This window comes from Schistocerca piceifrons, chromosome 6 (assembly GCF_021461385.2).
Source record: "Schistocerca piceifrons isolate TAMUIC-IGC-003096 chromosome 6, iqSchPice1.1, whole genome shotgun sequence".
NCBI classification, from domain to species: Eukaryota; Metazoa; Arthropoda; class Insecta; order Orthoptera; family Acrididae; genus Schistocerca; species Schistocerca piceifrons.
The window spans coordinates 195,767,819-195,794,822 of record NC_060143.1 but is presented as its reverse complement, the minus strand read 5'-3'; the positions used below and the strand labels follow the sequence as shown (position 1 = coordinate 195,794,822).

The 27,004-nt window shown below is 44.0% G+C and overlaps 1 protein-coding gene and 1 pseudogene across 1 annotated transcript in view; one reads left to right on the top strand and one right to left on the bottom strand.

Annotated features, from left to right (window-relative positions):
- Positions 1–27,004, bottom strand: part of LOC124802719 (dipeptidase 1-like) — a 518,352-nt gene that overhangs the window by 111,454 nt on the left and 379,894 nt on the right. The window lies entirely within an intron of this gene.
- On the top strand, positions 26,535–26,689 carry LOC124803759 (annotated as a pseudogene).

Sequence of the window (27,004 nt, the reverse complement as noted above, 5' to 3'; positions counted from 1 at the left end):
CTCCCCACTCTGGGACACTTCCAATTATAGATGCACCCCCTCCCCCTGTACAAACACAGAAATTTGTATCTATTTGTTCTTACATCCTTCACCATAATTGGAACGGGGTTTGGGTTTGGGGGAGAAGTGGTCCCCACGGGAAAAAAATATCAACCATCCCACCTAGAAACAAAAAAAAAAGTTTTAATTTCCCTCACCATCCCCCCAACCTCCCCTCAGGAACAAATCCACCCTCAGAAAACTTTTTCATTTTTTACATTTATTCTCTTCAGCCATGTAATGTTATACTGCATACTGTTTAGCATGGCTGCCTAGTCTTCTGGGTTATGGGCACAGGACCAGGAATTTTAGCCTGTAAATTGCATGATGCGGATGTGCCAAGACCTTGCAGCTAAGAGAACTCACTGCGCTGGGGAAGTAGGCGTTATTCGTAAAAAAAAAGCTGCCAACTAGTAGAAAAGCTAGTTCTGTTCTCTCACATCCGTAACTCCGTCCAGGACATATTCGCCTTTTTGTGCTATGATAGGAGCGGCTTTCATTCTGGTTCCCAACTTTCGCTCTACCGTAATTGTCACATTAAGACCGCCATAGCTTGGCAACAGATGTAGATTTTTCTTGGCTCGGGAGACGACTGACCCAGTATAGGGTTTTTTTATTGTCTTTCGAACCATGTTGCTTATATCGTGGCAACGATAAAGCTTTCATAAAACAGGACAACCATTAATTACATGTATTAGTCTACCTTCTTACAAAATTTGAACCGAATCGCACAAGTCTGAAACACAGAAAAGGCGTGTGTAAAAATACTCACAAAAGCATTTTATGAACGTAAAATCCGAATGGAGCAGGATTTTAGAGAGCGAGTTTTCTGTTTTATCGTAAGAATTTATTTTTTATTTATGTGATTTACTTAAAACCTTTTCCGCGCATTCAATCCACTGATCGACTTTAAACAATTGTATTTCGACAACGGATGAAGATTACTGGATAAAAAAAGTTCCGTATTGACTTTGTCCATTTATCTACCTTCGTACGAAGTATGAACCGAGTCGTACAAATGTAACATATATACTGTAAATGGCGTTATCAAAAACCACCCAGGAAAAAGTGTTTTTTGGAATTTTGCACGTAAAATCTTAACTGCACACAAAAAATGATGCCATTAGCTTAGCTTCAATTTTAGCCCAATTAAAATCTTTTGGATAAGGAATTAATCTATTTGCACAAATTGCCTGGGCACAGCTCCGGTTCATCGTTCAAAACTTGCATACTGTACTGTAACACAGCTGCAGTAAGTCAGATGTTCGAATGGCTATACAAATGACCACTGATTCGGACTAAACCGAAAACTTTTTACTTTATGTTCCTAGCTCAAATACTAACCGAGGACCAAAACACTCCCCCCCACCCCTCTTTCAACCGCGATTCTGCACATTCATATCTGTTAACGATTATATTTGTAGCAGAATCATCGGTTTAATTATCCTGCGTTTATTCTCCGGTTAGGCGTTATTACCTGTTCTTGCAACGCGTTTTCAGCTCTTTTCTGCGAACAGAACTCAAGCGGTTACTAACCCGGGACTGTACAACTGGCCCTTAGTAGTGTAGGAATCTGGCAAAAATTTTCTGCCAGAATTTCATTTTTTTGGATAAACCGAGAAGATAATATGTAATCTTTCTTACCGGTTGTTCCTGTTAGTCGTTAATTTCCACTCTGGTAGTATGAATCTATAGATTTCGCTAATCATAACAAAGATTATCATTCACACACCCAATAAAACACACAAACAAACAGCGATTGGCATTCATCCGTTCGGGTTTATTCGGTTCAGATCATATATCCCCGTCCCCTTTTGTCTGATGGAAAGTTTTTCATTTCTAGATGCGACGGGCATTCCCCTGAGAGAGACATCACGTATACTATGCAAGCATTTAAAAATCAGCTCATGATTCGTTCAGAACTCAATTTAGAATGTGTTCAAAAACCAACAGGGATGCGCTTCAGCCGGCCCATGTGGGCGAGCGGTTCTAGGCGCTACAGTCTGGAACCGCGCGACCGCTACGGTCGCAGGTTCGAATCCTGCTTTGGTCATGGATGTGTGTGATGTCCTTAGGTTAGTTAGGTTTAAGTAGTTCTAAGTTCTAGGGGACTGATGACCTCGGCAGTTAAGACCCATAGTGCTCAGAGCCATTTGAACCATTTGATGCGTTTCAAAATCATATGAACAATCGGTAGACCAAGTGCCCTGGGTGCTAGGCGCTTTGTGAAACAAAGATTTTTCTTCAAGAATATGAATCCCCCCCCCCCCCCTGAAATTGTCGCCCGGGGCAGATACCGCGCTCTGCCCCCACCCTCCCCCTGGGCCTGATGGAACGCCTTTGTTCTATGGTGCGAACAAAGTGTGGAGCCGCCATCTTTACCCCGCAACAGCGCAAATAGGACTGATGTCATAACGCTGCTACCTAGAACAAGAGTTGTGATGTAGCGGATTGGCGAACACACAAAGCCTTACAGCCAACCTAAACACAATCAGAGCAGAACTTCAGATATTTATTGACTTACTGTCGCAAATAACTGTAACGTATTGCACATAATTGGCGAAGAGATTCACTACTGTACGATTACACTATTGACGACAAATTACTAGGAACATTAGCTACCGTAAAATACTGGGAGTAACCATGCAGAGCGACCTCAAATGGAATGACTACATCAAACTAATAGCAGCAAAATCAGATGTCAGGCTGAGTTACATGGGAAGAATCACAAGGAAATTAATTCAGGTACAATGTAAGTGGCTTACAAGGCGCTTGTTCGACCAGTTCCAGAGTATTTTTCCCCAGCCTCATAGCGTTATTAAGTAGGATCAAAAGGAGAGGCAGAAGATCCAACGAAGAGTGGCGCGTATCATAACGAAAGCGTTTAATCGGCACGAGAGCATTCCAAAGGTGTACAACGAACTCCAGCGCCAGACACTGCGGGAGGGTCATTTTACTTCACGGAGAGGTTTACTATTGAAATTCCGAGAGCGTACGTTCCGGTAAGAGCTGGACAACATACTCTTATTTCATGTTACGACTACATCTCGCCAATTAACCCCAACGAGAAAATCCGAGAAATTTGAGCCAATACGACAATCGTTCTTCCCGTGCGCCATTCGCGATTGGAAAGGGGAAGAGGGGAACAGATATGGTACCAGAAGTTCCTTCCGACACACATCATCACATGACTTGCGGAGTACTGATGTAGAGGTAATCTGTTCATAAGATACTAACTGATCCTTTCCTTCCGCAAGTCTCATCCTTTCACATGCCAGAATCTGACCACTGTTAGGTGCAATGACAAGGCAAGTCTAGGGCATAATGTGATTCTTGCCACAAGCAGCCGACGTCCACTAGTTCATTCTCTATGGTACTCTGAACTGATCGATGGACAAGTCTCATTCCTGCATCATATTATCGAAAAATTTAGAACGATGCAATGGTAATAAAACCTTATTTTCGGCCAAAAGTGGACAGACTTGGTTATTGCACAATGCTTTCACATATAGATGTGGTCATTTGGTGCTGTGCCGAAGCGAGTATGTATACTACTAAACTTCTAACGACTTTCGGAGGCCACAATAATTTGTCAATATTTCACACAATTTCTGATCGAACTTAAAAATTTGAAATTCTGTCATAATCTGCTCCTTACGAGCTATAATCTTACACGACTCTCAACTGTTTTCGAGAAAATGGACTTTGAAAATTTTAGACCTGCTTATATAATTTATATGGTCGGTACTATTCAGGAAGTCCGCAGACGAACGAGTAAACGCTTAATATTGTAAGCTGTACTGTTTTTGTGTCTCACACAAACTTTTCAAGACGGAGAAGGGGTCCCAAAATGCAGTATTAAGGTAATTCCTCCAAAGTGTATTCCGCTGTTGGAGCCTTGCGACATTTATTTTTATGGGCAGGTAAGAGCCTTATAAAACCATTACAAAATCACTCTTACATCATCAAACAGTATAGAGAGATGGCTTCTAGAGAAGATTGCAAAAAAAAAAAAAAAAAAAAAAAAAAAATTAATTAATCAATCGTACACCAAGAGTTGTCTGCATCAATATTCGGTGAAATGCTTCGATATCCTTGGTATGCAGCGAGACTGTGTGATGAGCGAGAACTGCTTATGAATGTAAACCAAGGATGTCTTGCGACAGACACATTGCAAAAATCAAGCACGTTCAAAACTACGGTGTTCATTACATGTTTTGTATGTTGTAGCCGCGCAGGATTAGCCGAGCGGTCTAGGGCGCTGAAGTCATGGACTGTGCGACTAGTCCCGGCGGAGGTTCGAGTTCTCCCTCGGGCATGGGTGTGGGTGTTTGTCCTTAGGATAATTTAGGTTAAGTAGTGTGTAAGCTTAGGGACTGATGACCTTAGCAGTTAAGTCCCATAAGATTTTACACACATTTGAACATTTTTTGTATGTTGTAATAACTATTGTTTCCCGAGTTCCTACCAGTAGAATCATACTGATTTGTGTTCTCCATAGGTTACACATTGTACTTGTCACAAATGTAGATACAATAATGTAAATAAAAGGTCTGTACTTGTTTAGTTGAAAGTTATCGTGCATTCCTTTTTTTATTTTTTATTTTCTTATGAAAACGCTTTTTCTTCTTCTTTCGGGACAAAGACTATGAAAATAATAAATGATTCAACAGCTATTGATAATCTGTCGTTAGAAATACATGGAAATAAAATATAAGTACCAACAGCGAGATACGATCCACTTTTGAAACCAAGCGCTTTCTCGTTCGGCTGCGGGCTCCTTGCAGGCTAGCGACCATACAAGTACGTGTAAAATGTTAAAACTAGATTTTCTTGAAAAAGGTTCGGAGTTGCGTGTTCCTGTTTACATATTTTGTTCTAATCGTCCCCTACACACCCTGTGAATATGAGTAAAATAGGTGAGGGGTAGTTAGTACGATCCCCTTGTTAGCGACTTCCACCGAAGTCTATACGTAATTTCAATTCTTTCCTAAACGTTTTCTCGCTTCACTTCAAATGTTTACCCATTAACTCATTTGTACAGTAATCAGATGTCCGAAGATGTTTTATACATGGAAGATCGATTCAAAGAATCAAGGGGGCGGTGGGATTTACTGGTTAAGCTAATTTGCTAATGCAGGCCATTTCTGCGGTTTTGTCTGAAGCAATCAACATAGGTTATCAGTAGAATTACGCGACGTTTCGGTGAATATGTTACGTGTGATCTTCAGGACGGAGATGATTGCCTACGGCAACATAGCATTTTCTCTCTTGCGGAGTATTTACCGACGGGACAGCGGCCGTCGCTGCAGCATCCTTTTACGTCCTCCGTTATTAATGCCACTGCGTTTATCGGCTTGCAGAGCACCGCCTTTGTAGCCCACTTTTTTTTTGCACGCGCTGAATTTTTCAGAGCTTGGGGGTCGGAGGCTATGAATAATACCTGCTGGCTCTTAACTGTTCGGCAGCCACGCGTCATGGACCGGATATGCGCCTTTTAATATTAATGCACTTACTTTTCCCCGCAGCCTAATCCCCAGCGTTAGCTTTTCCCTCTTGTTTGTGTCTTTTCAGTGTTTTCATTCTGTTTTTATCTTTCGTTTCTTGTGGTTTATCTGAATTAGCGCCGCACGGCTGAAACGGAACAGAGGCAACATTAAGTAAGGAAGCCGTTTGCGGTGAAACAGGAATGAGTGGACGTCAGTGTTATTTCCTGAGGGACCTCCTGCTCCAGCGCTAATGGACGAAGCCGCTGGAGTTTTCGTAACGCATTTTGTACTCTGTTCTTGCTTCCACACTCAGCTGAATAGCAGTTCAGAGAGCTGCTACGGGAAGACCAGGCATTGCGGAGGAAGACCATAGGGGAGGAAATCAAGGAAAACCAGGAAGGGACGCAGAAGAGCGGATAGGAACTAAGCGAGAAAAATCGGTTCGCTGCATTCGGACGATGAATTGGAGAGGCCTGGAGTTCATCCTGTGTATATAACTCATAATACGGTGGAGCGGCGCGGGAGACACCCACAGAAGGAAGAATAAAATTTTCTCTGCTTTATTTCGGCGTCAAATTCGGATAATATTTCAGGCTTTCGACAAATACCTACCATGTCGTTTCCCTCAAGAACAGTCAATTATTGTCAAACATGTAGAAACAAGCTGTTTTAGATTGCTTGACAAAAAATTGAACAAAATAAAACTTCACAGCTTGAGAGGGACATCGTGTTATTTCGGAGATCAAAAAATCGAGCCAAATTTACAAAGAACTTAACAATATGAGCTCACTTACCTGTATGACATTGCTCCCCTCTGCCATGGATGCATGCTGTGATTCGGATGGAAAGGGTGTAACGAAGCTGTTGTATCGTCTGATGAGCCAAGCTGGCCCACAGCTGTGGTAATTGGTCCTCGATCTCTTGGATACTGGAGTTTACGTGTGAGCTGGTCCTACAAATGTTATATCTGGGACAGATCTGCGGATCTTGCAAGCCATGAGAGTACCTCAACATCACACATATCATGTGGATGTCCTGTTGGAGAAAGGCTCCACTATACTGTCGCATGAGGGTGACACATAGATCGCAGGATGTCCGTGACGTACCAGAGTTCCTTCAGTCACTACTAGACCTGATGCAGCCTGGCCGATGTCAACGTGTGAGACAGAATATGCTACGACGTAGCATGTCCTGTCTCACACGTTGACAAGGGCCAGGCTGCATCCGAACAGTGTCAAAGGCAGTATGAATATGCTGCTTCAGTGTTTCCACATCTGGAATGGGCTCTGCATTCACGACACTTTTGAGATAGCCCCATATCCAGAAATCGCACGGGTTGAGATCCGGTGAACGAGCAGGCCATGTAACTGGACCCTCTCATCCGATCCATTGACCAGGGAAGATTGAGATACGTCCTGACGTTAACGGAGAAGTGGGCTGCAGCACCATAATGTAGCAGCCACATAACCCTTCGGATCATTAATGGCACTTCTTCAAGGAGGGGAGGAAACGTCACCTGCAGGAAACGCCGTAGTTCTGGTTTGTTAGGCGACGTGGAAGGAAGACTGGCCCACACATTCCGGCTGCACCGATGCTGATGATTTGCTGTCGCCATACCATGCGGGATCTGCACACCATCCCAAAGATGACTTATGAAAGTTGAAGATACCACTCCGCGTGAAGGTGGCCTCATCCCTGAATAGGATGAATGACACAAATCTCGAAATCGTGGTTGGCTGGTGAAGAATTCAGTGACAAAACTGCTCCCGATGTTGAAAGTCTGTCGCTAGTAAGCGCTGCACACGCTGTAAGTGATGTCTTGTCACAGTTGTCATGGTGAATGTTCCAGCTTACCCTGTACTGGAGGAGCCACCTGCCTGGTACTGACACGGCGGTCGCCTCCCACAGTATTAATCACATTTTCCTCCAAGTCTGGTGTCCGAACATTTCGGGTACGTCCTTCATGATTTCCTGCTTCCTGAAACGATCCTGTCTCAGACAATCGTCGAAACACTGTTGCAAGCATTGAATGCTGTGGTCGTTGTCGGCGGGGATAGGTCTCCCGATACAATCTTGCTGCCCGCCGACCGTTGCCATTTGCCTTTTCGTAAGTAAACATCATGTCGGCATGCTCTCGATTCGAATACGGAACCATTGTGTACAACGCTGTATCAAATCAGCTACAAAGTGAGTCAGCAAGAGAAGTGAATTGGACACAGTATTATCAATTACTACAAAAGGAGAGAGCGCTAGGGCATGATGTATGAGGAGCTGTACCACCCTCTAGGAGAAGGAAACCATGCATACTGTAACTGTGGCTGCATGGTATAGCGTGTTTAGACCAGTCTCTGTAACGAAGTATTAATAAATAAATGGTCTCTAGCTATGCATTCCCGGACATAAGTTCATTAGACATTTTTCTCCGTATCCTCTGATCGATCAATCCCTAGAGTTGGTACATGGTGGAAAAAATCACCCTGTATATTGCACCATACGACAAGCCGGTCAAATGGAGACACACAGTGAGGCCAATTACAAACGCTGACAACGGTGTCTCGCACGAGTAGTCGGCATCTCCTTGTCCTGCACAGTAATCACTCACCATCTGACGCTGTACCGAGCGAGGTGGGGGCAGTGGTTAGCACACTGGACTCGCACTCGGGAGGACGACGGTTCAATCCCGAGCCCGGCCATCGTGATTTAGGTTTTCCGTGATTTCCCTAAATTGCTCCAGGCAAATGCCGGGATGGTTCCTGTGAAAGAGCACGGCTGACTTCCTTCCCCAAATCTGATGAGACCGTTGATCTCGCTGTTTGCCCTCCTCCCCCAAACAACCCTAACCATCTGACGCTGTTTACGCCACTCATGTACCCCACCAGGCTTGATAACGACAGTAGCACGAACAATACTAATGCGCTCTGGTGACGGTTCTACCTGTCACAGAGCATTGTCACTTTTAAACATTTACGTACCCAACTATAATGTGTCCATGTACGAAGTTATATTGATATCTGGACACATCTTTTGGGTGCTTTACTTATTTTGTCAGGCAATGTAGAAACTCAGTAATCCATATTTATGCGAATACTGTAGTAATTTACTTTGCGACTAGATATTAGACTGGCGTCAACGATGCTTTATTACCATTAATATCTCTACAACTACTTAGTGTACTCAGTCTGCAAGTCACTGTACAGTGCTGGCAGAGGGTGCTTTGAATCGTTACCAGTCATTCTCTTGACTACTCCACTCATGTTTGCCTGTTCACGATCCCTAATTACCCTTACCTTGTCTTTCTGATTCTTACGAGAGATGAACGTTGAACGCAGTATAATAGTCCTACATCCTGTAGCAATTGCTAAATCCCTAGCCTTCTTCAATAGCGTTTCACTGAACGATAGTCTTCTTCCGTCCAAGGAAGCCCAGCCAATATCACGGATTTTCGTAACATTCTCACACTGATCGACCGCACCACAGTATCTTGCAAAGAATAGCAATGTGCTTTAGATATCCAGAAATTTATAATTTTTAACCTCACAAAACCCAGGAGAGTAGTGTACTATGACTGCAATATTAGAAATTCACAACTGGAAGTCAACTCATACAAATACCTTATAAAGGACAACTTTTTCCGGCTGGAGTGTTGGTAAATTATTTATTCCCGCGGCACCTAGTGACAGATTTTCTGCAGTGACGTCGTACTCTTCTAACAATAGGGATCTCGTCCCCATCAAACATAAACTATGTGATCTGACGTTTTCTCGGCGTACTTCTAATTTGTAGACATTTCGAGTGTCCGGCTGAGTCACGTCGCAATTACGCTACTCTGAAGACGACGCAGAGATAGTTTGCCCGAAATATCTTTGGTTAATTACGACGTGGCCCGGCTGGACATCCCAGAAAAAAAAACAAAACCTGCGGGGCGCATCTACCTTGGAGTTATGACGATTTTTCCGAGGGCCATTGACAACCTAGTATCTGATGGTTTCTTTTGGCGAATGATGAAAATGATGTTTTTGTACGCCATAGTTATTACACGAAAACGATAATCTTTTAATTTTTTCTTAACTTTCCATCATTTTCTTTCGTTCTCTCTTCTGCAGCTCTACAACGAGTTCCAAACTTATTGTAATTTTAGCGGCAACAGAAAGCTGCTTACTTGAAATATACCTTTAAAGTTTCTTCAACTAAAACAAAGGAAGTTTAGGGTTTGACGTCCCGTTGACGACGAGGTCATTAGAGACGGAGCACAAGTCATCGTAGAAGAATAGGGAATGCAATCGGCCACGCCGTTTCGAAGCAATAATACCAGCATCCACCTAAAGCGATTTAGGGAAATCGAGGAAAACCTAAATCTGAATGGCCGGGAAGATATTCTAGACGCCGTAGACCTAAATATGAGTCCAGTGTCATTTCATTATGCCCTTCCCGCTTATTTAAAGGAGCCACCATTCTGGAGAACATCTTGACACACACTTCCAATAGTATCAGAACATTCGTGAAATCATAAATTTGTGGAGGTGCTTACAAAATACTCATGTGACATGTTGAAATACTGTTCAAATTTATGGGTCCCATACCAAATTAGACTATCAGGGAGGATACTGAACATGTACAAAGAAGAACAGCGCGTATGGTCACTTGTTTGTTTGACCAATGGGAGAGTGCTATGGCGCCATAGACATCGAAGACTGAGGTACCATGCACAGCTTATTCGTCAAGCTGGTTTCCCGACAGTGTAGACGAGATGGAACTTAACAACCCCAGAAGGCCGCGGCCACCACAGCAGAGGGCTTTTACAGCACTTCAGCCAGATTATAAGGCCGCGTATACGGCGATGTAGAGGTCACTGGCAAACGGCATTTCTTCATGCATCCACCGCGTCACGCGCAAAAAGAAAAAAAGAAGACCCACATGTATCCGTCAGGGGCGGCTATCGAGTCCAGCGCATGAACTCCGCAGAGCACTTCCATCACAACCATCAATTTCAATATCTCCACTACGTTGCGCCAAGGACTGGGCCCCGACTTCTGGACAGCACGCCACCTTCTCGGCTGGGACTAAGTGACCGGTGAAGCGCCCTTTGAGGACTGGTGTAATTGTAATGTTGTTCTAGCCGAGAAGATAGGATAAGACAGGAAGTTCGTATCCTTGTCGGACTTTGATGTTTCATTACTGTTGGCTCTCAACACTTTTTCGGCGAAGTACACTGTAAGAGTGGCCAGGTGTGTTTAGAATGAAGCTTGGAGTTTGAATTTGGTTTTGAACCTGAAGTGAGGGACTTATGTTCCCGTTTTAACCTGAGTTATTATCACTGTAAGACTACTTACTCATAAAAGAGCGTATGGCTACAGAAACTTAATTTACTCTTATTAGTGTAAAGCTCTTAAGACGTTAAGATTCTGTTCACTGAAGCGTGTACAATTCTTTCAAGTGTCATGGAACTTTTTTACTTACTTTGTAATTCTAGAAGTTTAAATGGCTCCTTTATTTACGCGTCATCTATTTTGTTTCACTGACTGGAGGACAAGCATCTATTTTGTTTCACTTACTGAAGAACTATCCTTTTTTTGTTCCATCGCCGGCCAGAGTGGCCGAGCGGCTCTAGACGCTACAGTCTGGAACCGCGCGACCGCTACGGTCGCAGGTTCGCATCCTGCCTCGGGCATGGATGTGTGTGATGTCCTTAGGTTAGTTAGGTTTAAGTAGTTCTAAGTTATAGGGGACTGATGACCTCAGAAGTTAAGTTCCATAGTGCTCAGAGCCATTTGAACCATTTTTTCGTTCCACTGTGGAGAATATTTTTATGGAAATTATGATCAATAAACTTTTGTTTGCTCCTTATACCTGGGCTGTTAATTTGTACCAGCCAGCGGCAGACACATTAAAGAGCATCATGGAGATGCTGAAAAACCCGAACTTTTAAATGTTGGAAGACAGACCCCTTCTTTCCTATGAAAGCACATTAAAAAGTTTCACGAACTAGCATTAAGTGAGGAATCGACGAATGTATTACAATCTCATACATAATGCCCCATGGCGACCACAGAAAGAAGCCTGGTCTCATGATAGTGCACGCAGAGGCATTTCAGCAATCATTCTTGCTGCTATGCAAACGCGAATGAATAGGAAACAACCCTAATAAATGGTGCAATGCAAAGTAGCCTCTGCCATGCACTTTACAGTGATTTTTCAGGATATAAATGTAGGCACAATCCTTCATAGAGTGTACTCTTATCTAAAAGACAACAGGACTAGTTTTTATCCGTTTCTTACCTATTATTTTCACTTGCATTTTACGAGTAGTATGGGTAGTAAGTGTGTATAATGTATGCCAGGGGTCTCCAAACCTTTTAGTCCGCGGGCCACAATGACTCCTCCACGAAGTCATAAGGGCCAAGATCTACCTAGTGGGATTAAAGCACCCTAGCACTCCACGATCACAGTAATGTAAGGCTAAAGGAAAGATGAAATCGCAAAAATCTAAGGTTGTGGGAATAGCTAGCACTGAAACGGACTACGATTTTTATTTAATTACATAATTTTGATTGGTGGACGTACCTGACCAAAATTGTGGCGTGTTTTATTCTGGCGAATTTCACCGAGAAAAAAGTATGTCACTGCACATTTTTCACGAAAGCGTCCTGCAAAGTTTACGAAATCTCAAAATCATTGTTAGCAACAGTATTACTGCAAGACGTAACAGAGGTAGAGTATGTCAACGCATTGTTATTTCAAGCGGCGCAACAATAAGTTTAGTTACGTAGTCTTGTAGCGAGTAGCAGAGCCAATGTCGCGGTGTATTGGTCGCGATAGGCCTCGAAACTCAGTTGTTGGCAATACAGGTACCACCTCAAATATTTGGCGGGCCGGATACCGGGGATGTCCGGCCAGCTAACGCGGGCCGGTTTGCCGGCCCTCGCGGGCCGGTTTCGCCCCGAGGGCAGTAGTTTGGAGACCCCTGTTGTATGCAGACACAGCAGGAGCTAGCTGCAGTTCACGAACAGTTGAAGACCCTGTTGGCCACGTCTGCAGGCTGCTTCCTCAGGGTGTAGTGCTGGTGGAAAAAACTAGTGCTTCTCATATGGGACACCTCGAGCGACGCTTCTTTCACCCCTAGGCTCTGCTGCCAAGGCACATTCCAGCATGCCCAACATTGGGTAACCCGCCCTACCACAGAGCGAGTTGCAGGTTGTAACAAATTTGCACGCTTGAGACGGAGAGCCAGTGGGGAAACTGGCCGTCTGACCTTACCTATTCATCCTGTGTTTGGACAACTGGCCGCTCCTTCAACAGAGTCTGAGGATGCATACAACAGGAGTGGGTTGTCTAGTTCCTGGGATCTCCAATGCTAGATGTGTTATGGAGCCCCTCAGGGAACTAACGTCCAAAGCCGGAGAAAAGTACAGTGCGCACTCTCATGTCTGCCTGAAGGCCTCATCCGAGGTATGGAAGAGACTCCGTCTATGGCTATAGAGTATACAGGGTGCTGTCATCTTCAATGTAAGGCTCATGTTGGTCCCAGCAGCACCTGTCGGTTGGGTTCAGGCCATCCTAAGTCAGTCACGCGGTTAGTGGAAGTAGTGGAGACTGTTGGCTTGACTTTCTGTGTGAAAGCAGAACTTGCAATTTACAGTATTGTACCCAGAATCGATCAGGGTCCTTTGGTTTCGAACTGAGTGGAGGGTCTCTATGAGAGGCTTCGCTGATTCTCTGACAGTCTTGGCTGCACATTTCTGGACCTGCGTTTTGGGGTTGGAGAAATTTAGGATTCCTCTTGATAGGTCAAGGGTGCACTATACAGAGGAAGCATCAACACAGGTAGCGGAGTAAGTGTGGACTGAACATGGAGATTTTTTTGGCTCGGTGACAGACAGCAAAATCAGATCGTGTACACAGTAAAGACATTTTGGAGTCAAAATTTTAGTTGAAGTATTCGTAATAAAGTTCCTGAATTTGCCGTCCTCATGTTTACACTGTACCTGTAACCGAGAGCTAGGATAAAAGCAAAGTAGAAAGTTCTGAAATATTTAATGAAGCATGGAACATACATCGGAAAGGCAGGTTAGGCATCCTTGAAGATGGAGCGTTATTGCAGTTGACAGAACTGTTGTGTCTACCAAGGTCAAAAATGAGTGACTGCAAAGTTATCTGGATGCGAGTATTTGGCTTAGAAGAACTCAAGTTATCATCAGATGTCTTTACTGGCCACCTGATTTGACCGTAACAGCTGTAGAGTCATTCACAGTAAGTCTACACTCACTCAGTAGCTTGGAAGTACCTCGATCATGCGATACTAGTTGAACGCGTCTTTAACCAACAAAGTATAAATTATGGTGTCCAAGGATTACAGATGAACAGATGTACAGATAATCTTCTGAAGTAGTTTCCGAAAACTGTAGCAGCAATTGAGGCAACCCACATACATTGTGCTGCACTGAGCCTTAACTCCTGCAGTCAGCAATCAGCATCACATCAGTCCTCTGAAGATGCCTAGCGCACAGGGGATTTTTTTCCGGAAGATGAACTTCCATGGTCTGACCGTCTACCAGGAGGCAACCTATGCGCCGCTAGAGGCTCTCTTTTGGAAGACACGTGATCGAAAATAGGCCTAGCTGTATCCTAGTGCCGAGTAGTATTTAGGGCAGCGCTCAGGCCAAACCACACTAGTTCACTCCGAGTGATTTTTTCTGGGCCAGGGGTCACTTTCACAAGGATTCCATCAATCAGCATTCTCACTCGAGAGCTGCCTCCTTGATATCTCTGTCCTTCATGTCTCACTTGGCGACCCCTGGCGCTACCAGCTGTCGACTTAAAGTGTGTTCGTGGCCTCCTCGCCGAAGAAGACGGGGGATTCTGTCGTCGTGGCAGACTTTTTAATTTATTCTCGTTTAATTTTCAAATGGCTACGTGCTGGACTTTGACAATTTTGCTCCCTAATAGACTTTGATAAAATGTGTGTTTAATGAACTAGACGCAGTGACAATCTAACTGGCCTTCAGCTTCCAGAAGTATTAGTGTTCTATTTCAAGAAGTAACTAAATTTTACGGTGCTACTAATTTGTAATAAGTAAACTTGTTCAACCGTTATTACCTGGATATTTTTGTTTCACTGTCGAGGGAAAACGGAAATCTTTTAGACCCCATAGCTACTAACAGGCCTCAACATATCGACAGTATCAATGTAGAGACTGGGATCAGTGATCATAATAATATAGAGACGATGGTTGAAAAAAAAATAGTCAAGAGTTTTTATGCAGAAAAGATCAGACAAGCATTGTTAGCATCCTACTTAGACGATAACACATCATTTAGTTCCAATATGATGGGCGTAGAGGAATTGGTGGCCAAGTTTAAACTCATTGTAAATCGCTCTCTGAAGAAGGATGTGTCGTGCAAGTAGATTAAGGACGGAAAAGGCCGCCTGTGCTTTAACAACAAGATTCGAAAAATGCTGAGGAAACAGAGATTGCTGCATTCTTGATTAAAGAAAGAACGAGAGAATATCGACAGGCAAAAGTAAGCAGAAATTCGTGCGCCGATAAAAAGACTGACGCGCGAAGCATAGAACTTCACCCGTCATACCTCCTTGAAAGATCTTGCCAAGAACCCGAGAAAAGTCTAGTACTGTGGAATATCGTTTAGCGGGTCTAAGGGTCCTATCCAGCCACTCGTCGACCAGTCTGGTGTGGCAACAGCAGACAGTGAAAGGAGAGCTGGAGTTTTACATTTTGCAATTAAAAAAATCAGTCATGCGAAAGGATCGTAGAGACATTCCATCGATTAACCGTTGCACAGACTCCTATACCGAGGACACAGACACAGGCATTCAGGGACTGGAGAAGCAACTGAAAGGGTTGCGAACAATTAAGTCGCCAGATCAGAATGGAATCCCAATTTGGTTTTACACAGTAATCTGCGGTATTCGGTCCCTACTTGACTTGCATTTACGCTAATCTGTCGCCCAGCGCAAAGCACCAAGTGACTAGAAAAAAGCACAGGCGACTCCTGCATGTAAGAAGGGTAAAACAACCGAACTGTAAAATTACTTAACAATAGTTTGCTGCAGAATTTCTTAGTATATTCTAAGTTCGAATATGATAAATTTTCTTGGGACAGAACAATTTGTATCTACAGATCCGCACGGATTTTGATTGCAAATGGCTCTGAGCACTATGGGACTTAACATCTATGGTCATCAGTCCCCTAGAACTTAGAACTACTTAAACCTAACTAACCTAAGGACATCACACAACACCCAGCCATCACGAGGCAGAGAAAATCCCTGACCCCGCCGGGAATCGAACCCGGGAACCCGGGCGTAGGAAGCGAGAACGCTACCGCACGACCACGAGATGCGGGCTTTTGATTGCAATGCACATGTGCAACTCGACACTATTTTAAGGAAAGAAAACATTTTTGTGATGTTCAAGTAGGGCCTAACTACCTGTCTGACCAGTAGCTAATTATTTCTTGTTTACAGTGATACATAGAAGTGAGTTATCAGTTTTTATTTCAAAAGCATTTATTGTAAATTGAAATTCAGAATTACAAATAAATATTTCAGACAAAAATTAGTCATTTATTTATATCCCATCTTAAAATAATTCAATCACATCTAGCGTCTCGTGTCCATTGGCATCACTTGCTGCAGGAGGTGAAGCAGCTATGCTCTTTCGGTCTGGAAATAGGTTTGTGGAAAATTTCTGTATACGGATGGTAAGGCGCTTTGTTTGCATTGTAAAGTTCTTGTGGCTGGAATGGAACTTCAGGAACTGGCTGTGAGGAAAGTGAGGATCAGTAACTTCCACATTTTCTAACCGGCCAGTGTCCGGAAAGTGCGTTATTATAAGCAGTTTGAATATGATTATAACATGGAAGGTTGCTTTCATTAAACTGGACTTATTTTATGAAATTCATGATTCTCGAAACCTTTTTCTTCAGTTCGTGATTTGAATAATCCTGAGATGAGATGTCTTCCAAACTGTCGATCTCATCTGAATCTCTCATATAAAAGATTCGATGTCAAAATTACCCATGACGCTCACGTGGGCAAAGAAAAGTAAAGGGTCTTACACAATGCTTTCACGATTTCAAATTTGAATAACGGGTGCTAGAAACAACGCCCATCAACGGTGGCGTCTTCTATTAGTAGTACCCAGTATCAAGTTTCATTCCATAACGGGTCAGTAATCATGTCGTAGCTGTTCGAAGCAACATTGTGCGTTAGCGATGGAGCGCTATTTTCGGCACGGCAGATTCGTCACTGTGCGGTGTGGCTTCACGGCACAGATCGTGATTTGTCCATTTTTCTTTGAGGATCTCGGACCCAAGGAGCAAGGGCACACAGCGTAAACGGCACACGTTACTGTGATGTGCTTCGCCAACAAGTGATCCCTGCTCTACGGGAGTGAGGTGCCTTAGACTCAACTGTTTTGAAGCACGGTGGAGCTCCACCTCACACTGCTCGTGAGGTCACTCTGTTACTCCGGAAAACATTTGGAAAAAACCGATAGTTCCAAGCTGGTTGGCTACCAAGGTCACCAGATTTGAATCCTATGATTTCTGCCTGTAGGGTTACAAGAAGGACAGGGTTTAACAATGGAACGCTAACGCTCATTGGTGGTTAAGACGAACATAGGGAAGGAGGTAGCCAACATCCAACCTGAGATGTTTCGGGCAGCATTAGAACAATATCGAGTGCGGTGCGGTTGCTTGCTACCGTGCATGCAGATGGCCCTCACATTGAGCTATGTTTACAACCTGCAACATCAACATGGTACGCAATTAACAAATGTTACCCTCTCATACGGAATTGAAATGTGGTTCTATCAGGCGTTTATTGGTTATATGTTTACCGCGTGTCCTTAACAAACGTTTCCAAAAAGTCTCACTGTCGTACGACCACTCGTTTTCCATGGTGGCCCTCTCAGGTAGCGAAAGTTTAGTTACAGCCACACTGTACACTGAAGTTCCGAAACGTTTCTGAGTGCGTCGAAGGTGGTAACCAAGGAAGTTACAATATTATGTGCTAGGAGGTCGCGATCAACTGATGCACTAAAGGGACGTCTCAGCGCTTGCCGAAACGGTACGTTTCTAGAACACCCGTTCGCGTAGCTTCCATTGCTTTATTATTACCGCCATGCTGTTTTCTCAACACTGTTTGAATTTCTGCCCACTTCATACCCACTGACTGGCCACGACGTCTCTTGGCAAGCCAATAAGGACCGCCTCTCGTGGCCGTCCACTTGTTCGATCTTTACCTTAATTTGTAATGAGGTACAAAACAAGTGCAGTACGAGTAGGTGAATTTTAGCTATGTGCACAAGGCCGCTGATGTTCTCAATTCATTCAGCCAGAGCAAATACGACTTAAGCGTTTTATAAAATATGTACGAGTATATACTTCGTAAAACTAAATACAAACAATTGGAATAAAGTTACACGCTAGTTAGGTGTACTAAATAAGCACAATAACGGGCCTAGACATCTTACCATGTTACGTTTTAACATTTCATTAATATTCTTAAGAAACGCAAGGCATTCAGTTCTCTATTATGTCTGTGGTTCTTCATATTTAACTAATTAATGCAAAGTTTTATGTATTAGCGATTTTTTTTGACGAATTTGTGAGTCACAGATGTCAGGAAGACTAGTAAAATATCAAATTGTATTTTCTCCGAAATATTTTTTATTACCAGCCTGAAGCTGGTACTTTTGATGGGCAAATAAGTACTTTGGAGCGAAGTTGTGCCAATTTTAAGAATTTTTAGCATATTGCAGCCCCATCAGCAACTGTGATAGACTAAGATATTGCAATATTCGCCTCAGTTGCGCAAATTTTCTGATCTTTACCCAGGTTTCGCCTAAAATAATCTAGCCTTCTTCAGAAGCATAAAATTACTATAACATGCCTGAGTAAGGCACAATGAACATTAAAAATTAAAACCTATAGTACCGTGGTACCATGTCGAATTAAAACTACTTAACTGAAGTCCAGCCCTGGCATCACTTCAAGTGGTCGGTTGGCAGCGGCAGCTACGTAGTTACCTCTCATGTGACAATATCATGGTAACGTTTTTCAACAGGACAACACCGTCTACACACAGCACGTGTATTTACAGATTGCCTGCGTAATGTTGAGGTACTCCTCCCCCTCCCCCCCCTCCCTCGTTAGTAGCCAGCGTATTCCCATACACTTCCTCAATAAAACCTGTGGGAACAGCTCCGACGTTTACTCCATCCCAGTGCCAGTATCAAGGATATTAAGTGCCATGTCTTCCTTTGCACGCTTGTGCTTCTTTAGGGAATACAGGAGCGACGAACAGATGCCGCCCACGAACAAAAAATTCAGATATTAATTTATTCTAGATCTACATCTACATCCATACTCCGCAAGCCACCTGACGGTGTGTGGCGGAGGGTACCTTGAGTACCTCTATCGGTTCTCCCTTCTATTCCAGTCTCGTATTGTTCGTGGAAAGAAGGATTGTCGGTATCCTTCTTTGTGGGCTCTAGTTTCTCTGATTTTATCCTCATGGTCTATTCGCGAGGTATACGTAGGAGGGAGCAATATACTGGTTGACTCTTCGGTGAAGGTATGTTCTCGAGACTTCAACAAAAGCCCGTACCGAGCTACTGAGCGTCTTTCCTGCAGAGTCTTCCACTGGAGTTTATCTATCATCTCCGTAACGCTTTCACGATTACTAAATGATCCTGTAACGAAGCGCGCTGCTCTCCGTTGGATCTTCTCTATCTCTTCTATCAACCCTATCTGGCACGGATCCCACACTGTTGAGCAGTATTCAAGCAGTGGGCGATCAAGCGTACTGTAACCTACTTCCTTTGCTTTCGGATTGCATTTCCTTAGGATTCTTCCGATGAATCTCAGTCTAGCATCTGCTTTACCGACGATTAACTTTATATGATCATTTCATTTTAAATCACTCCTAATGCGTAGTCCCAGATAATTTATGGAATTAACTGCTTCCAGTTGCTGACCTGCTGTTTTGTAGCTAAATGATAAGGGATCTATCTTTCTATGTATTCGCTGCACATTACACTTGTCTACACTGAGATTCAATTGCCATTCCCTGCACCATGCGTCAATTCGCTGCAGATCCTCCTGCATTTCAGTACAATTTTCCATTGTTAAAACCTCTCGATATACCACAGCATCATCAGCAAAAAGCCTGAGTGAACTTCCGATGTCATCCACAAGGTCATTTATGTATATTGTGAATAGCAACGGTCATACGACACTCCTCTGCGGCACACCTGAAATCACTCTTACTTCGGAAGACTTCTCTCCATTGAGAATGACATGCTGCGTTCTGTTATCTAGGAACTCTTCAATTCAGTCGCACAATTGGTCTGATAGTCCATATGCTCTTACTTTGTTCATTAAACGACTGTGGGGAACTGTATCGAACGCCTTGCGGAAGTCAAGAAACACGGCATCTACCTGGGAACCCGTGTCTATGGCCCTCTGAGTCTCGTGGACGAACAGAGCGAGCTGGGTTTCACACGACCGTCTTTTTCGAAACCCATGCTGATTCCTACAAAGTAGATTTCTAACCTCCAGAAAAGTCATTATACTCTAACATAATACGTGTTCCAAAATTCTACAACTGATCGACGTTAGAGATATAGGTCTATAGTTCTGCACATCTGTTCGACGTCCCTTCTTGAAAACGGGGATGACCTGTGCCCTTTTCGAATCCTTTGGAGCGCTACGCTCTTCTAGAGACCTACGGTACCTCGCTGCAAGAAGGGGGGCAAGTTCCTTCGCGTACTCTGTGTAAAATCGAACTGGTATCCCATCAGGTCCAGCGGCCTTTGCTCTTTTGAGCGATTTTAATCTAATATCAAATAGTAAAAATAATACATATCTTCGTTGCTAAAGTAGCAGCGTCAGTTGCTAATCGTAGATTTGAATGTACAAATATACACAGATAAAAAATATTTATAAAACTGTCACTCTTCAGTACAATGTCTGTTCAGAAGATGCCGAGCCCTGGCCACTATCAAAGTCTGTAATTGTTATTCAACTGGCTAACACAAAAAATGGGATCGGTGCACGAATGATCGAACTTAAGTACACCCGCTGCTGGAGCTCCGGGGAGGGGATGCTTGAATCTCATTGTCAGTGGCGTAATCGTTCGTGGCAGCGTCCTTGTGTTGTGGCGACTGTAGGAAACGCGGTGGCGGCGCGTGTTTCAAAGTGAGGCCGAGAGAATAGTGACCGATACCGCACTGAGGACTTGTAGCAACAGTTGTGGGCTAGTTTGCCTCAGTAGTGGATATAACAATGAATGTAGATCGCATCGTCAGATGATAAAATAGTCTTATCGTGTGACGATATGATGCACATTTATTGAAATGCTAAATAATTTCATAATATTCTAAGTGCCTAGCTACCTTTGTTTATACACTGAAGCGCCGAAGAAACTGGTATAGCCAATCGTACTCAAATACAGAGATACGTAATCAGGCAGAATACGGTGCTGCGGTTGGCGACGCCTCTGTAAGACAAGTGTCTGGCGCAGTTGTTATATCGGTTACTGCTTCCTCAATGGAAGGTTATCACGATTTGAATATGAACGTGGTGTTATAGTCGGAGCACAAGCGATGGGACACAGCATCTATGAAGTAGCGAAGAAGCGGGGATTTTCCCGTAAAACCATTTCACGATTGTACCCACAATATCAGGAATCCGGTAAAACATTAATTCCCGACATCGCTGCGGTTCGAAAAATATCTTGCAAGAACGGGTCCAACGACGGCTGAAGGGAATCGTTCAGTGTGACAGAAGTGCAACCCTTCCGCAAATTGCTGCAGATTTCAATGATGGGAAATCAACAAGTATCAGCATGCGAACCATTCAACGAAACATCATCGATATGGGCTTTCGGAACCGAAAGGCCCATTCGAGTACCCTTGGTGGCTGCACGACACAAAGCTGTATGTCTCACCTGGACCCATCAACAACGACATAGGACTGTTGATGACAGGAAACATGTTGCCTGGTCGGACGAGACTCGTTTCAAAGTATATCGAGGGAATGGACGTGTACAGGTATGGAGACAATCTCATGAAGCCATGGACCCTGCATATCAGCAAGGGACTATTGAAGCTGGTGTTGGCTCTTAACGGTGGGGGACGTGTGCAGTTGGAGTGATACGGGACCTTTATACGTTTAGATACGACTCTGACGGGTGACACGTACATAAGCATACTGTCTGATCACCTGCATCCATTCATGTCCATTGTACATTCCGACGAACTTGGGCAACTCCAACAGGACAATGCGACGGGTCCCACACGTCCAGAATTGCTACAGACTGGATCCAGTACACTCTTATGAGTTTAAACACTTCCGCTGCCCACCAAACGCCCCAGATATGTACATTATTGAGCGTATCTGGGAAGCTTTGCAACGTGCTGTTCAGAAGAGATCTCCACCCCTAGTAGTCTAGCGGGTTTATGACAGCCCTGCAGGATTCATGGTGTCAATTCCCTCCAGCACGGCTTCAGACATTAGTCGAGTTCATGCCACGTCGTGTTGCGGCACTTCTGCGTGCTCGCGGGGGCCCTGCACGATATTAGGCAAGTGTACCAGTTTCTTTGGCTCTTTAGTGTATATATGTAACAAGCTTTTTAGTGCATTAAGCACGTCGGGAGATGGTATCTACTTGGCAAAATCGGTGATGTACATGTTTTTTAATATATCTGAGTCAATATGATGTAATAAATTATTATAAAATCATTTTCAAAGATCGTATATTTCCAATAATTGAAAAAAAAAAACATTTTCTGCGATGACAGAGATGTAATTTAAAACAACTGGATACCAAGCGAAGTGGGCATTATCAGCCAAGCGTAAAGCGACTGGAAAGGGAGGGGATGTGTTCAACATTTTACAGTAAATGAGGAAAGCGAGAATGATGTCACATACACTTTGCGATGTAAAAAAAAATAATTCACATTATCGCTAACTCCAAATTAGTGAGGGTTTACTTTATTTTTAACCGCAGTGTCGCTATTATTTTATAAAGATGAATGTAGAAATGACACTGTACACAGAGAATACGTCCTATTGGGTAAGTAAGCTATGAAGTGGAGTAAATACATGCCTCCGACAACAAGCATGTAGTAGGTAACAAGTCTCTTTACATATGGGATGGGTCAGAGATGAAAATACCAGCGGTCTGCATTCTTACACGAGATAGTACTACTGTGTGGGAGTGGGTTGCCACCGCTGACGTGGCCCGTGGTTGGAGAGGGCCGTATGACGCGGAGACAGGCCGTCGCGCTGGAAGCCTCATAATCTCTTCACCGCGACACCCGCCTCCGCTCCCGTAACTCGCGTGCCACGGTGCGATAGCTTATCTGTCGTGTGCAGGCACTTCGGAAACAGCCCAACCCTCCAATCTTCACTGAGCCGTGCAAGGCAGTAATTCCCCGAAGAGATACGAGTGGTTAACGTCTGAGAAACCACAACGATTATCTCGTTAATTTGGTTTCGTTGTCCCGTTTTGTACACGGCATGCTTTTGCTATAAAGAGACCAACGCTACACAAAAATAAAAGCTACAGTGCAGGAATTCGGCAAGCAGGTTCTCCTAAGACAGTCCTAGTCACTATGCTACAGAAGCCACGTCTAAAGTGGTCAAAGATTACAGCATAATTTGCCTTACGTCTCTATGTGCCACAACCACTGCTCGTAAAATGCTGATAGGAATGAAACACAAGAAAGAAAAGAACTCGTCGTAGTGTCAGTTGAGGCATTTTTCAGATGACGGCTCAGGACAAAATGGTTATTTAAGATACGACAGTTTACATACTCACTTTCAATATAATTGAATAACTACCCGATTTTAATATAGAAATACATTTTAAAAGGCTGTGTACTCTATTGCGTAAATCTTTCCATAATATTAGATATTTTAACCTGTGTTTAAGCGTGAAAAATAATATTTCAAAAAATGGTTCAAATGGCTCTGAGCACTATGGGACTTGACATCTGAGGTCAGCAGTCCCCTAGAACTTAGAACTACTTAAACCTAACTAATCTAAGGACATCACACACTTCCATGTCCGAGGCAGGATTCGAACCTGCGACCGTAGCGGTCGCGCGGTTCCAGACTGAAGCGCCTAGAACCTTTCGGCCACTCCGGCCGGCAGTAATATTTCCGTTAACATTTATTGGCCCTTTTTCGTTAAATCAGTGCCAGTAGGTTATAATGAGCAAAAATTTATTTCCTCAAATGTTATTTGAACCCTCAGTACTCATTAATACATGACAGTAATATTCTTCTCAATAATACCTACGGTCAGGGACTCAATTTATTTTCCTGTCGTCTTCCTTCGTATTCGGATTGTCATTTGACTGTCGTCGTTTTCTCCACATTACTGCTGTTAAATGTAGCACAACCTCGAAACAAATTTCTTCTTATTAGAAACCCAACACTAACTGCCGAGGCTCCAAATACAATGACTTGCACTGTTGCACATAAGCACTCGCTACACTAAAATGAATGAGAAACGCTGTGCGCACATGCATCAAGAAAACGCAGCCCTGACCACTACCATTGACATAATGAAACAAAACCTTGGTAGAATATTCTGCATATTGTTGTTGTTGTGGTCTTCAGTCCTGAGACTGGTTTGATGCAGCTCTCCATGCTACTCTATCCTGTGCAAGCTTCTTCATGTCCCAGTACCTACTGCAGCCTACATCCTTCTGAATCTGCTTAGTGTATTCATCTCTTGGTTTCCCTGTACGATTTTTACCCTCCACGCTGCCCTCCAATACTAAATTGGTGATCCCTCGATGTCTCAGAACATGTCCTTGGTCCCTTCTTCTAGTGAAGTTGAGCCACAAGCTCCTCCCCAATTCTGTTCAATACCTCCTCATTAGTTATGTGATCTACCCATCTAATCTTCAGCATAACCCATCGATCAATCCTAAATTCCCGAAGGAGTGCGTGTAGACCTATAGACCCTTCTTCCGGAAAATGCCTCAAGTATGATTTTTACTTTGGATTTATACTTTGGATTCAGTAGAGGTAGGGGAACAACAGACGCCAATGTATATATTGTAACACTGATGGAAAGCAATAAAGAGATGTATTAGTGAATCGTAAACTGAGACAAGCTTTTCATCGAGTTTAATGCAACTATGAGTTAAATACCTACAAATAGCCACAAACTGCAAGGACAGGACACTAATAAGCTGCCGGCCGCTGTGACCGAGTGGTTCTAGGTGCTTCAGTCCGGAACCGCGCTGTTGCTACGGTCGCAAGTTCGAATCCTGCCTCGGGCATGGATGTGTGTAATGTCCTTAGGTTAGTTAGGTTCAAGTAGTTCTAAGTCTAGGGGACTGATGACCTCAGATGTTAAGTTTTGGACTCCTTTCTGGGGCGCAGACTTGCGTGAAGTCTTGAGTTGTCAAGGAGAAGAAATTCGTTTACTCTCTTTCGAGATGATGCACTCATACACTCCAGTACTGCAGGAGTGACAGCTGTGTGTGGCCGGTCGACACGCGGGAGACTGGACAGGTTTGTGCGGCCTTACTGTGATGATGAGATTCGCCTCACCCAACGACTCACCCTGCTTTTGTTTACTGCCAGATCTCCTTAGACATTCTGCAAGCGCCTATGAATATTTGCAATGCTCAGGTTTTCCGCCAAAAGAAACTCAATGACAGCTCTCTGCCTGGAACGCTCCCCCGCAACAGACGCCATTTTGAAGACACCATATAGAGCCGCCAACTATCGGAACTTCATGAAACTGCAGGGGCTGAAACGTGAATATTACGCCGTGTCCCACAGCAAATTCCGAATTTTTTTCCAACGGAAATTGGCCGAAGAAAAATATCTTACGTTACTTATTTAATGCCCCTCACAAGAGTAGAAAAAAAATTTATACGCCTACACACACACACACACACACACACACACACACACACACACACACACACACACATCAAAATCTATTGGCTGCATACTCTCAAACAGAACCGAAAAAGGAAAGCTAAGCTAAAGCTCTATGCACAAACTCTAGGCTCCAGCCGCCGCTATTGTGGCTGTTCAAAAATGTTCAAATGTGTGTGAAATCTTATGGCACTTAACTGCTAAGGTCATCAGTCCCTAAGCTTACACACTACTTAACCTAAATTAACCTAAGGACAAACACACACACCCATGCCCGAAGGAGGACTCGAACCTCCGCCGGGACCAGCCGCACAGTCCATGACTGCAGCGCTTTAGACCGGTGGCTGTTCAAATGGTTCATACGGCTCTGAGCCCTATGGGACTTAACATCTGAGGTCATCAGTCCCCTAGAACTTAGAAATACTTAAACCTAACTAACCTAAGGAACCGTAGCGGTCGCATAGTTCCAGACTGAAGCGCCTAGAATCGCTCGCCCAAAGCTGCCGGCAGTGTGGCTGTATCTAGTGCTGATGACGTGGGATCTACAGCTCTACTGGCACCATAGCATGGCATCATTGTCGTGTGATAACACTGCTGAGTATCAGCCTTTTGGAAGCCATATTACAACCTCCATATCACTTCAGAACTGATTAGCGTATTTGTACTGTTCTTTATCTTCTGTCCCCAAATATTCTAAATGTGTTGCCGCCGACTAACGACAATTTGGCGCCAGCAGACGACCACCGCAGAGACGCTGCATGTCAACGCAGCAGTTCCAATACGGACGACGCCCGAGCCATGCCTCCCGGAGTTGCTATGCGCCACCGCTGCGCAGTCTGCTGTGAAATACGGCCCCAGGAGACAAGCTGACAGTTCCAATTCTGCCATGCTTCTAGTTGCTTGTGTCCGAAATCGTGGAGTTCTCGTTCTGCCGAGATGACGTCGGTTTACTGTGAACTGAATTGATCTCCGGTGGACGAACGCTAACAAGGGAAACTTCTCATTGCACCGCTCTCAGATTTAGTCGTAAACTGGCCCAGTGAATAGCCCGTCAAAAACTGAACGCAGATCAAGCATGAACGGTGGACCACTCGGCTCTTGGGTCGATGCAGAACGCAGCAAATTGCGCGTCGACATGTGAACTGTAGGACAGATGAACATCGACGTTTCGAACGCACATTGCGGTCCATGGATTCCGTTCCCGGGCCACGTCTGGCTGAGGGTTGGCAAGGGTCGTCGAGCAGATGCGCAAAACTATAGACCTATATCTCTGACGTCAATCTGTTGTAGAATTTTAGAACATGTTTTATGCTCGCGTATCATGTCGTTTCTGGAAACCCAGAATCTACTCTGTAGGAATCAACATGGATTCCGGAAACAGCGATCGTGTGAGACCCAACTCGCTTTATTTGTTCATGAGACTAAGAAAATATTAGATACAGGCTCACAGGTAGATGCTGTTTTCCTTCACTTCCGGAAGGCGTTCGATACAGTTCCGCACTGTCACCTGATAAAGTAAGAGCCTACGGAATATCAGACCA